Here is a 15,015-nt window from a genome sequence, read left to right as displayed (position 1 = left end):
TCCATGTTTATGCATGATTCTCATGCATTGACATGGATTTGGGCCAAAAAAGATCGAAATGGAAAATTTGAGAAAACAGGAAAAATTTTCTTTTATAAAGTAAGTATTTGGGGCCAAGTGGTTATGTATTTGCTCCATTAAATTTTCTCGAAATTAATGGAGCAGACCCGGATGTGCGTCGAAGCTATCCGGATGAGCAAGGGTCCCTGGAAGGTGGGAACCGCTGTTATGACCATGATGAAGTTGTCCATTTCCTATGAACATCATTGGAGGGGCCTGGTCATTTGGACAGGCCGTGTTTATGTATTTGTTCAAAATTAATGGATCAGACCTGGATGTGCGTCGGAGCAATTCGGATGAGCGGGGGTCCCTGGAAGGAGGGAATCGCTGTTATGACCATGATGAAGCTGTCCATTTTTTATGGATGACATTAGAAGGGCCTGGCCATTTGTACCGGATGGCCGTGTTTATATCTGTATTTACAGGGACCATACCCTTAACCTAAACCAAAACCTATATCCTAAATCCTAAACCCGAACACATTCTCAAATCCTAAAACCAATAGCCTAAACCTAAAACCTATAACTTAAACCAAAACCAAAACCAAAACCTATATCCTAAACCCGAACCCATTCTCAAATCCAAAAACCTATAACTTAAACCTAAACCTTAACCTAAACCGTTAACCTATAACCTAAACCTAAACCAAAACCAAAACTTATAACCTAAACCCGAACCCATTATCAAATTCCAAAACCTATCACCTAAACCGAATGCCTAAAGCTATAACCTAACTAATCCTATTTCAGGGAACCATAACCTTAACCTAAACCATAAACCTATACCTAAACTAAACCTAAACCACAAACATTTCCTAAACCTAAACCAATAACCATAACCTAAACCTAAAACCTAATAATCCTAAACCTAAACCAACAACCAAAACTCTACCTAACCTAAACCAACTGAAACCCAATTAACTCAAATCCAACAACCCATTTAACCTAAACCTAAACCTAACCTAAACTCGTCAAAACCTATAACCTAAACCTAAACCAAAACCAAAACCTATAACCTAAACCCGAACCCATTATCAAATTCCAAAACCTATCACCTAAACCAAACCAAAACCTATAACCTAAACCAGAACCCATTATCAAATCCCTAAACCTTAACCTATAACCTAACGTAAACCTATACCTATAACCTAAAACTATTCCAAACCCATAAACCTATAACCTAAACCTAAACCTAACCTTTCCTAAACCTATAACCTAAACTCAATTCCTAAACCTAAACCATAACAAACCTAAACCTACCTAAACTCAATTCCAACTAAACCTAAACCTAAACCATAAACCTATACCTAAACCCAAACATTCCAAATCCCAAACCTATAACTAAACCTAACCCTTTCCTAAACCTATAACCTAAACTCATTCCTAAACCTAAACCTATAACCTAAACCTAAACCATAACCAAAACTAAACCTAAACCTTGAACCCATTCTCTCTCAATCCCAAAACCTATAACCTAAACCTAACCCATTCTCAAATCCCAAAACCTATAACCTAAACCTAAACTTTCCCAAACCTATAAGCTAAACCTTAATCCCTAAACTAAACCTATAACCTAAATCCAATAACCAAACCAAAACCTAAACCAACTTAAAACCTCAAACCTATAACCTAAACCAAATACAAAAATACTATAACCTAAACCCTAACCCATTTCAAATCCAAAACCTATAACCTAAACCTAAACCAAAACCTAAACCTAAACCTAAAACTATCAAAACCTATAACCTAAACCTAAACCAAAACCATAACCTAAACCAAAACTCAAACCAAAACCTATAACCTAAACCAAACCATAAACCTATAACCTATAACCTTTAACCAAAACCTCATATCCCTAAACCTATAACCAAAACCTAAACCCTAAAACCTAAACCATAGACCTAAACCTAAACCTAAACCTATAGCCTAAACTCAAATCCCTAAACCTTAACCTATAACCTAACCTAAACCTATACTTATAACCTAAAACTATTCCCAAATCCCAAAACCTATAACCTAAACCTAACCTTTCCCTAAACCTATAAGCTAAACTCAATTCCCTAAAGCTAAACCTACACCAAATCCTAATCTCAACTCCCTAACCAAAACCTAAACCTAAACTTGAAAACCCAAACTTAAACCCAATCCCGAACCTGAACCCGATTTCCTAAACCTAAACCATAACCCATTCTCAAATCCAAAAACCTATAACCTAAACCTAAACCAAAACCAAAACTTATAAGTACCTAAACTCGAACCCATTCTCAAATCCCAAAACCTATAACCTAAACCTAAACCAAAACCAAAACTTATAAGTACCTAAACCCGAACCCATTCTCAAATCCCAAAACCTATAACCTAAACCAAAACCAAAACCTATAACCTAAACCCGAACCCATTCTCAAATCCCAAAACTTATAACCTAAACCTAAACCTAAACCTTAACCTAAACCTATAACCTATCACCAAAACCTATAACCTATAACCTATAACCAAAACCTATAACTTAAACCCGAACCCATTCTCAAATCCCAAAACCTATAACCTAAACCTAAACTTAAACCTAAACCTTAACCTAAACCTATAACTTATAACCTAAATCAAAACCAAAACCAAAACCTATAACCTATAACCTAAATCAAAACCTATTACCTTTCCCTAAACTTATTACCTTGCTGGAACAACTTTTAAAAGAAATTAAATATCAAGCTGATAAAGGAATAGTAGAAAATAAATTCTAAACTATTACAACATTCTCACAATGCTTGAATTAAATGATTACAACATTCACCACCATGCATACATCCCACAAAAGAATAATTAAAAATCAGAAGTATAAATCATTCAACCACAACACAAGGGATTATAGTAGTTCGCCTGTGTGTTCACCAACTGTTAAACAACAGCCACACAGAATGCTACTCCACTCATAATATCCTCACACAGGGGATATTAGCGTTCACTAACAAAATAGGTTTTCCCAGGTTCACCCAAAACCTTTACAATTGTGTCTTTGTCCTTGGGCTTACACAATTAAAAAAACCCCACTTCTGAGTTTTCCTGGCTCTCCTCAGATAACCAATACAACAAGATTTTTCTGGCAAATCTTGAAAGAAACCAAAACAAAAAGGAATTTACAATTAAATGTAAAATACCTGATTATCTCCTTCGATGTAGCGGCCAGGTAGAACTAAGTCGAGTAGATGATTGAATGTCCAAGTTCAATGTCCAAGACTCAATTACAATGGTTCTAATTCTAATAGATTTTAAATTAAACCAAATAGGGCTTGCCTTAATTGATTTTGATTTCAAAGAAAGGGAATAATAATTCCTCTTATCAAATTAGATTGGAATAGCGAAACAAAATCAATTAAATAAAGCTAAGGAAAGAGAATATTAAATAACACACTTAGCTTAGATGGAGCACGAATTATCTCTCGGAAGTTTGACGAAGATTGGCTTGAATGGATTACTTAATTCAATGATTTCTTAGATTCGTGCACTATTTATAGGTGAGCGGATCGTGTCTTGTCTAGGGAGCTCTTCGACTAGTCGAAGCAATATGATATTTGAAAGATCCGGCGGGATAAGCTTTGACCATTCTACGGTGGTCGAAGGTCTCCTTCGGAGTCGTGGGTCACCTAGGATCGTAGGTTTCCTTCAGTCGAAGAACCTATAAAACATCATTTGGATTTGAGTCAAAGATTTTCGGTCGAAGATGCGATCGACAACTGTTCCTTGGTCGAGCAGTTCTGGACTAGTCGAAGCTAGATTTCATCCGAAATTTGTAACAAACTCCTGACTGATTTCTTAGACTAGTCGAAGCAACTCTAGGACTAGTCGAAGAAGGCCTAGGACTAGTCGAAGAACAAACAGACCAAACTCATGTAAAATAAACATTCGACTTATGTATCCAAAATGACCTACTTCTAAGGTCAACCTATGGTCATCAAACCTCAATCATGAAGTAAGGACATTGAAACATTAGGAACAAGTGACCTTGAAGTATGAGCCTTGAAGTCTTGATGAAGTTGAAATCTTGATGTAGCTCAATCTTGAAAGAGTCTTGAGTTCTTTATAAACTGCCTTGTACTCTTCTTGAAGTCTTGCAGCTTGAGTCTTGTCTTGTGAGCAGTTCTTGCATTCAAGATTGATCTTTGTACTTGTGAGCTTTGCTTGTTGTGACTTTAGCTTGTTTATGAATGTTGATCCTTGAGAGAGCTTCACTTATGCAAGTCATATATAACAGTGATTTTGGCACCACAAATTTGACAACAGACAGGGATATAAACTATAGCACTTACAATCTCCCCTTTGTCAAATTAGTGACAAAACACATAACGATTGTTCAAAACATAAAGTAAAACAACCTGGTTAAAGAGTTATGAATCAGGTCATATACTGGTTAATACTGCAAATCAATATTCAATATTCAACATTCACATTCAACATTCAACATTCAACATTCAACATTTAACCAGTTTCATTCAATAAGTCACATACTCCCCGAGTAACATAACCAATGCTACTCCTCTCACAATCACATCGTTAAGAACAAACTATTCTCCCCCTTTTTGTCACAATATGACAAAGGAGAACTAAATAAAGGAATATATGAGAGTAAACATGAGGAGTTATGAGAGAATAGTAAAACAGAGTGATAGAGATACTCGGCATAGCTTCACATAGAATAAATATCCGGCATAAAACATAGATAGTATGCATCTCAAAATCGAGTCAACCAAGTGCTAAGTTATAAAGTTATTACAGACCAGAAGTCTCATATAAACTAGTCAGAACCAGAACCAGATGATGGAGCAGGAATAGAGGGATCAAGTTGGTGCATGCCTTTGTTCAATCGCCGAAGATATTTGCGCATGTACTTGAATTGTAAATCATGAACAACAGACATGTTTTCCAACTTTACATTTATATTCTCAACTTTATCCTCTAATGCACTTAGACGTGCATCAACATCAGATGGTTCAAAATCTGGATCATTTGTTGAGTCAGAATCCAGTTCCTCAAAAATGTCATCCATATTAATGTCATCACCAGCTTCTTCATGACCACCACCACCACCACCACCTTGTTTAGGAAGTAGATCCAGCTTCATCTTATTGATATTAGTATTGTTGAAGATCAGATGATGGATTGGTGCCTCATCAACTGACATATCGACTAACATATGTGTAGCCAATACAGTCATTAAATAGGCAAAGGAATGTCACTATGACCAGGATGGAGTCTAAACTGAAGAATGAAATGATAGATTAAGGATGGTAAACAAATCTGAGTACCATTGGAAATAGCATGGATAACACGAACCATAAACGAAGTCAAGTCAGATTTATTACCCGAACGAGGATACAGATTAGACACAAAGATTTTGTGGAGAATTCTGTATTTGGGTAACAAATACCTTGTGGGAAGCGCATTCCCTTTTTAAGTCCATTGAACATCCATGTTGCACAAGTCTCTAGTGAGCATGTATTTTTCAGACATTGAGGGTTTATCAGTTAAGTTATGGATAGGAATACCCTCATCATTCACAGGAATGTCCATAAGGGCTGAAATTAAATGACGATCAACGTCAAAAGGCCCTTCTCTAGTAGATATTTTAAAAGTTAAATTATCCTGTGAGAAAGCACTAATACATGTAAACATGGATTGGGCAATGGACCGGTATGCAGGCCCACCCCAATGTAATAAGTTAACCCAACCTACAGCTTCAAGCATAGGAAGGATGTCAAAAGGTGCAATATGATTAACATCAACAGGATGTTCAACAATAACATTACGTAATCTAATGTCCCTAACATATGATGGATCATCATTGGGAACAAGAAGATGACGCTTAGAGATAGCGGTCGATCTGGAGGAAGAAGAAGGACCACGGGAAGTAGTTTTTCTACCTCTAGAAGCCATTTGCAACAAGGATTTCAAGGAATTAAGAAGTTGCAAAGGATTGAGAAGTGAGTTTACTCAAAACAGATTTTTCAAAATCCAAACCCCAAATCTCAATGAAATCTAAAATAGAAAGCTTAAAGCTTGAAAAGAATACAATCTAGACACAAATATGCAAGAAAAAGTGATTTGGAACACTAACCTTGAAGAACAAGAAAGATGGGTTCGACAAGTCGAAGCATGGCTCCTTTGAGAAGAAAACCGAAATGAGGAAGAAAGTAAAAATCCCCAAATTTAAGTGAATATCGAATTCTACGACTGGTCGTGGATATCTACGACCGGTCGTAGGACGACTGGTCGTGTATACTCACGACTGGTCGAAGAATGCCCAAAAATTCATATTTCTTGCAAATTATACAAAAATTGGAATTCAATCTAGCAAATATATACACTATAATACAAGTAGGCATAAATAATCATTTTAAAATGCACATGCCAAGATCAAATTTCATCTTTTTGAACCTGCTTTTATCAAGAGGTTTTGTGAAAATGTCAGCTCGTTGATCTTCGGTAGGAATATATTCTAGAGATATAACTTTTTCTTCTACTAATTCCCTTATATAATGAAATCTAATGTCAATATGCTTAGTACAAGAATGCTGAATAGGATTTTTTGAAATATTTATCGCACTGGAATTATCACAATGTAATAACATAGAATCTTGTTTAATTCCATAATCACTTAGCATTCGTTGCATCCAAACAAGCTGTGTACATGCATTACCAGCTGCGATATACTCAGCTTCAGCTGTTGAAAGTGATATAGAATTTTGTTTCTTACTAAACCAGGAAACTAGACAATTTTCAATGTAAAAACAACCACCACTGGTTGATTTTCTATCATCTAGATTACCAGCACAGTCAGCATCCGAGTACCCAGCTAATTGGACACTAGTCTCATGAGGATACCAGAGACCGAGATTTACAGTATCTGCGACATATCTAATAATTCGCTTGACAGCAATCAAGTGAGATTCTTTTGGATCAGATTGATATCTTGCGCAAATACCAACACTTAAAGAAATATCAGGTCTACTAGCAGTTAAATATAATAAACTACCAATCATACTCCGATAAAGTTTTGAGTCAACATTTTTACCATTAGAGTCTTTTGAGAGTTTCAGGGTAGTACTCATCGAAGTATCGAAATTCTTGCCATTCTCAAATCCAAATCTCTTGATTAGATTCAAAGCATACTTAGATTGAGAAATGAATATTCCTTCAGGTTATTGCTTTACTTGCAATCCAAGGAAATAAGTCAATTCCCCAACCATGCTCATTTCGAACTGTGATTTCATCAAATCTGCAAACTCAGTAGTCAAGTCAGTACAAGTTGATCCATAAATGATATGTTTTGGAACTCGGGAGCTGAGTTATGCTCGACCCCCGAATTTCAGGGTGTTACAAGATCCCATTTGAAAATTATGACTTAAAAGAAATTTCGTTAGTTTCTCATACTATGCCCTAGGTGCTTGTTTTAATCCATAAAGTGCCTTTTTAAGCCGATATACATAATCAGTATTTTTAGAATCTTCAAAACCTATTGGCTGTTCAACATAGACTTCTTCATGTAAATCGCCATTTAGAAAAGCACTTTTCACATCCATCTGATAGATCTTTATCTTTCTAAAACATGCAATGGATATAAATAGTCTGATAGATTCAAGACGTGCTACTGGTGTAAAAGTTTCATCGAAATCAATCCCTTCAATTTGAGTATAACCTTGTACCACTAGTCTAGCCTTGTTTCTAATTATATTTCCACACTCGTTAGACTTATTTTTGAAAATCCATTTTGTTCCAATGATGTGTTTATCTTTAGGTCTTGGTACGAGATACCAAACATCATTTCTTACGAATTGGTTGAGTTCTTCTTGCATCGCAACAATCCAGTTCTCATCAGCAAGAGCTTCTTTTACGTTAGATGGTTCTATTTGGGATGTAAAACATATATAATTACATATATCCTCAAGTTGTCTACGGGTGCGAACACCGGTGAGAGGGTTTCCAAGAATTTGTGTGGTTGGATGATCTTTAACAGTCCTCAACTCAGAATCAGTCTGATTCGATGAAGTATTAGGTTTATCAATGATTAGTACTTCATCATTATCTGAATTAGAAATTGGCGTGTTTAAGTGATCATCAATGACAACATTAATGGATTCTTGAATCACACCAGTCCTTTTGTTCAGAACCCTATAAGCTCGACTGTTTAAGGAATATCCTAGAAAAATACCTTCATCACTCTTCGTATCGAATTTTTCTAAATTTTCACGATCACGTAAAATATAGCACTTGCTGCCAAAAACTCGAAAGTATTTAATAGTAGGCTTTTTATTGAACTACAATTCGTAAGCCGTTTTATTTTTATCTTTGCTAGTGTAGACTCGGTTAATAATATAGCAAGCTGTGTTGACTGCTTCAGCCCAAAGATTTTTAGAGAGCTTCATGCTATTCAACATGACATTAGCCATTTCTTGAAGCACCCTATTCTTTCTTTTTACAATTCCATTTTGTTGTGGAGTTTTGGGAGCAGAGAATTCATGTAATATTCCTTGGTCAATACAGAACTTCTCAAAATTGTTATTCTCAAATTCAGATCCATGATCACTATGAATTTTACTGATTTGAGAAGATTTTTCAGTTTGAATCCTTTTGAAAACTTTTCTTACTTCTTTAAGGTTTTCAGATTTATCCTTTAAGAAGACTACCCAAGTGAATCTGGTAAAGTCATCAACTATTACCAAGATATACTTTTTCCCACCACGACTTTCTGTTCTGGTAGGTCCTATCAGATCCATGTGGAGAAGTTCGAGTGGTCTTGATGTGGTATTTGAATTCACCTTTTTGTGTGAGTTCTTTGTTTGTTTGCCTATCTGGCACTCACCACATATTTTATCTAATTTCTGAAGTTTGGGTAAACCTCTTATAAGTTCTCATTTGCTCAATCTATATAAATTTCGATAATGTACATGTCCAAGACGTTTGTGCCATAAATCAGTCTCGTCTGTATGGACCATGTAACATGTTTGATTAGATGAGCTGGATTCGCTAATAATATAGCAATTTTCAGACGTTCTACGTCCAGTTAATATTACAGAACTCTTATTGTTTAGTATCTCATGGCTTTGATTAGAAAACCGAACATTATGGTTATTATCACATATTTGAGATATACTAAGCAAGTTATGTTTTAAGCCTTCAACATATAAAATATTTTTAAACACAGGAAGATTAAAAAGTTGAACCGTACCTTGGCCTATAATCTTGCAGTTGCTACCATCACCAAATGTGGTGAACCATCATCATATCTTTCAAATCCGTGAATAAAGCTTTGTCACTGTCATATGCTGGAGCATCCACTTTGTCTAGGTACCACTTTGAATGACTTGTTGCTTTGAAAGCGTGTGAGCAACCAAGCGGTAACTTTAGGAACCCATTTCATAAGCTGTTTTGGGTTTAGGAACATAGTTGGTCTTCTTTTGTATATATTTGTAGGAATGACCTATAGAGTTAGATTTTAAGAGCTCCTTGAGTAAATCAACTATCTTTTCACCTAGTGGATTTCGTTTCTGATTAAAGTTGACATGGCTGCTTCTAGGTTTTGAAAAGTTTTTGAATTTCTAGAAAAATCTTGATAAGTACTTTTCCCTTTTGAGTTTGAGGACTCTCCTTTAACAAACATAGGAGGAGTATACTTTTGTTTAGGAGATAGATTTTTATCATACCCCAACCCGGATCGATCGCCACATTTTCTTGATCCGGATAAAAGTTTTCTAACTTTGGATCACCTTGGGCATATTTCCATGTGTCCTTTAGACTCAAAAGAGAAGATACTTCAGTTTTAAGTTTCTCAATTTCATATTTTAAATCAATAATTAGTGAGTTTTTGAATTCCAAATCGCATTTTGATTTTTCAAAACAATCCGAAATTTGTGATTTTTCTAAGACAAGTGATTCAAAACAATTTTTGAGTTTAGAAAACTTTTCTTTTTGAAGTTTAAGTTTGTCACAATTTTACAACTTTCCTTATATAGGGCATTGTAAGCGTCTTGAAGATCATCTTCATTTTCACATTCACTATTGATTTTCTTCACTTATTGAGTCATTATCTGAAAATGTGAATTTGGCTAGAGTCATAAGAGCTTTAACCTCATTGCCCGACTCGGTTTTAGAATCTTCTGATAAGTACCTTCAGAATCAAATGATTCATCCCATGTAGCCAACATACCCTTCTTCTTGGGTTTGTCCCTTTTAGGACATCTATTTGCTAAGTGCCCATATTCTTGAGATTGTAACATTGACTATCTTTCAAAGATTTTCTAGATTTGGGTCTAAACTTCTTTTTATCATTTGATTTTTGAAAATCAACCATTTTCTTGCTTTTGAAAATCTTGTAAAATTTCTTAGCTAAAAGAGCCATATCATCTTCAGAATTTTCTTTTGAATTACATTTAGAAGATTTTAGTGCGATAGATTTACCTTTAGGAGCTTTAAAGTTTAACTCGTAGGTTTGTAGTGAACCAACTAGTTCTTCTACCTTCATATTATCCGTATCACGAAGTTCCTGGATCGCGGTTACTTTAGAATTGAACCGTTCGGGAAGTGAGCGTAATATTTTTGCACATACTTTACTTTCCGGGATTTTATCGCCAAGACCCCACATTGAGTTTACAATGTCATTCAATCTAGTGTAAAAGTCCATAAACATTTCATTTTCCTCCATATGAATTTCTTCAAATCTGGTTGTGAGGAGTTGGACTTTAGATTTTTGACAATTGTAGTACCCTCGTGTGTCATTTCTAATATATCCCAAGCTTGCTTTGCGGTATCACAGGAAATGATTCTTTTGAACTCATCCGGTGATAGTGCGCAAGTAATTCCATTTAGTGCTTTAGCATTTGCACTACTCTCACTTTTCGAAGAGTGGTCCATTGGTAATATGGTGTGACTTTCATAGATTTTGAACCATCGACCCCAGTAACTTCCATGATAGGAGGATTCCATTCAGTCCACTGTGGCTTGCCACACATTTTCATCCATTGATTTGAGGAAGATCCTCATTTTGGCTTTCCAATAAGCATAGTTGGAGCCATCAAAGGGTGGAGGCCTTGTGGTGAAAGGCTATCAAAATTTAACATCTTAAATAGCTTAAATCGTTAGCTTAAGGAATTAAATCCAAGAACTAAAAAGAGCTATTAGGCTCGATACCACTTGAAAAGGCCTAGCTATAGGTCCTAGAGAGGGGGTAAATAGGACAATGCCAAATAAAACTTATAACAATGAATTAAAAAGAATATGATAGCCAAAATAAATTACAATGCAAGAAAGTAAAATAACCTCAAAATTCAGATCTTGAGAGGTTGATACAAATGTTGTTCTAAGGACAACCTTACACCAAAAACCAGAGTTTATGGTAGGACAACCTTATTTCTAGAAAGATCTTTGTATCAAATCTCAAACCGAAGAGGAATACAGAAATAAATACAAACTGAATTGAAATAAATTGTACTCACAAATGTATTATTCTAGGGACAGCCATACACCATAAAAATGGCAGGGCAACCTTGCTGGAATAACTTTTAAAAGAAATAGAAAATCAAGCTGATAAAGGAATAGCAGAAAATAAATTCTAAACTATTACAGCATTCTCACAATGCTTGAATTAAATGATTACAACATTCACCACCATACATACATCCCACAAAAGAATAATTAAAGATCAGAAGTATAAATCATTCAACCACAACACAAGGGATTATAGTGGTTCGCCTGTGTGTTCACCAACTGTTAAACAACAGCCACACAGAATGCTACTCCACTCCTAATATCCTCACACAGGGGATATTAGCGTTCACTAACAAAATAGGTTTTCCCAGGTTCACCCAAAACCTTTACAATTGTGTCTTTGTCCTTGGGCTTACACACTTAAAAAAATCCACTTCTGAGTTTTCCTGGCTCTCCTCGAGATAACCAATACAACAAGATTTTTCCGCAAATCTTGAAAGAAACCAAAACAAAAAGGAATTTACAATTAAATGTAAAATACGATTATCTCCTTCGATGTAGCCGGTAGAACCAAATCAGAGTAGATGATTGAATGTCCAAGTTCAATGTCCAGTACTCAATTACAATGGTTCTAATTCTAATAGATTTTAAATTAAACCAAATAGGGCTTGCCTTAATTGATTTTGATTCCAAAGAAAGGGAATAACAATTCCTCTTATCAAATTAGATTGGAATAGCAAAAATAAAATCAATTAAATAAAGCTAAGGAAAGAGAATATTAAATAAGCACACTTAGCTTAGATGAAGCAGAGAATTATCTCTCAGAAGTTCGACGAAGATTGGCTTGAATGGATTACTTAATTCAATGATTTTTTCTGAGATTCGTGCACTATTTATAGGTGAGCAAATCGCGTTTTTGACTGGTCTAGGGAGCTCTTTGACTAGTCGAAGAAATAACAGATTTTTGAAAGATCCGGCGGGATAAGCTTTGACCATTCTACGACTGGTCGAAGGTCTCCTTCGACTGGTCGTAGGTCACCTACGACTGGTCGTATGTTTCCTTCGACCGTCGAAGAACCTATAAAATATCGTTGGATTTCGAGTCGAAGATTTTCGATGGTCGAAGATGCGTCGACATCGCTTCCTTCGATCGGTCGAATGCATTCTGGACTAGTCGAAGCCTAACAGATTTCATCCGAAATTTGTAACAAACTCTCGACTGATCGAGAAATTTCTTAGACTGGTCGAAGCAACTCTAGGACTAGTCGAAGAAGGCCTAGGACTAGTCGAAGAACAGACCAAACTCATGTAAAATAAACCTTCGACTTTTGTATCCAAAATGACCTACTTTTAAGGTCAACCTATGGTCAGTCAAACCTCAATCATGAAGTAAGGACATTGAAACATTAGGAACAAGTGACCTTGAAGTATGAGCCTTGAAGTCTTGATGAAGTTGAAATCTTGATGTAGCTCAATCTTGAAAGAGTCTTGAGTTCTTTATAAACTGCCTTGTACTCTTCTTGAAGTCTTGCAGCTTGAGTCTTGTCTTGTGAGCAGTTCTTGCATTCAAGATTGATCCTTGTAGTTGTGAGCTTTGCTTGTTGTGACTTTAGCTTGTTTATGAATGTTGATCAATGAGAGAGCTTCACTTATGCAAGTCATATATAACAGTGATTTTGGCACCACAAATTTGACAACAGACAGGGATATAAACTATAGCACTTACAAAAGCCCTTTGGAGTTTTGTTATTCGCATTATCTTGTATTTCCCTTCAGACGTATTGTACTTAAAGTTTTTGATCATAGTGGATTTTGTGATGGTGTTCTTGTGGTTATTGTTCGTGAGTTATGCTTTTGGTTATGCTCATTATAATTGAACTGATGATTTGAAATCCTCCTTGTAGCATCCTAGGATCAGAACCTGGTGTATAGGTACCGGGAACCGAGAATGGGTTACTACGGAGGCAGTCGGTGTCAGATTCAGCGATCAGAAATTTTGTGAGCCTGGTTTTCGAGTTTTGGGTATGACAGAAGTTGGTATCAGAGCATAACTTGGGAATAACCGAGAACAACATCACATGTTTGCTATGAGTTTAGGGTGATTAAGTTCCGAGTGCGAAACCTACCGTTTGAGTTCCCTAATGTGTGATTCTCAAGGTTGATTGGCATTATTGTTCTTTCCTATAGGACATGCCGCCCAGGAGAGTGACCCGAGCCCACCCCGCTCCACCACCTGATGCTCCAGCTTTACCACCTGTGCCTCCCGTTCCACCACCAGAGATCCCTGCTCCCCTGCTTGAGGATGACGTTCCTTCACCAGAGGCCGGTGCGGATCTGACCATGCCTGTGAGTGTCTCTCAGTTACAGCAGATGTTGTAGGCTGTGATGCTGCGCTTCAGGGGCAGGGCAGGCGCCCAGTTGTTTCTCCAGCCCAGGCTGACCAGGAGCGCGCGAGTGCCCTACTTTGAGAGTTCCGACAGTTTGATCCTCCGCGTTTCCAAGGCGAGCCAGATTTGACAGCAACTGAGAGATGGTGCTTCGATGTGGAGAAGATCTTCGATACCATGTCATGTACGACTAAGCAGCGAGTCCGGTTGGCAGTGTTTCTTTTCCAGGGTGAGGCCGAGCACTGGTGGACCTCTGTTACCCATGTCGCAGGACCTGACTATGTCTGGACATGGGAGGACTTTATCGACTGATTTGAGGAGCGGTACTTCCCCGACTACATTCGACGTCAGAGAGCACTGGAGTTCGAGACTCTGGTTCAGGGGGACATGACCGTGGCGCAGTACGCGGCCCGTTTCATGGCGTTATCGAGGTTTACACCATATATGGTTGATGATGAGGGGCGAAAGGCCTACCGTTTCGAGAACGGCTTGCGTTACGATCTTCGAGGCCATGTGATTGGGCATGAGCTTCCGACCTTTCAGGCAGTAGTGCGGAGGGCTCAGATCTACGAGACTGAGTGGGCCGGCTCGCAGGCCGATGGAGATCAGAAGAGGGGTTAGAAGAAGCAGACCCCCTCTAGTAGCCCCCAACAGCAGCGACGACTACAGAAGTATAGGAGTCACCCACCTGCCAAAGCACCAGTAGCACCGTCGGCACCCCCAGCAGCACCACCATAGAGATAGCTTTCTGACACTTGCTATGGATGCGGTGGGATAGGACATCGTAAGTGGGAGTGTCCCCGACCTCGGCAGCAGCAACCGAGAGCACCACATCAGCCTCCACAGCAGCAGTTGAGAGTACCGCAGCAGCCTCCGTAGCAGCAGTGACAGCAGATTCCACCACCGAGGCCCCCTCAGCAGCAGCACGAGTCTCCGAGACCCCAGCAGCAGAGGCAGGAGTTTCGAGCGCCTCAGCGACATCAGCAGCAGCACCATCAGGGACCTCATAGGGGACAAGCACCTCCCCAGCCAGCTCAGGCCAGGTTCTACGCGGCTCAGTAGGACCCGCAGTGATCCGGAGGAGTCGTCGAGGG

The sequence above is a fragment of the Magnolia sinica genome, chromosome 16 (genome assembly GCF_029962835.1).
Source record: "Magnolia sinica isolate HGM2019 chromosome 16, MsV1, whole genome shotgun sequence".
NCBI classification, from domain to species: domain Eukaryota; kingdom Viridiplantae; phylum Streptophyta; class Magnoliopsida; order Magnoliales; family Magnoliaceae; genus Magnolia; species Magnolia sinica.
The sequence above is the reverse complement of the archived record's forward strand: the minus strand, read 5'-3'. Positions refer to the sequence as shown.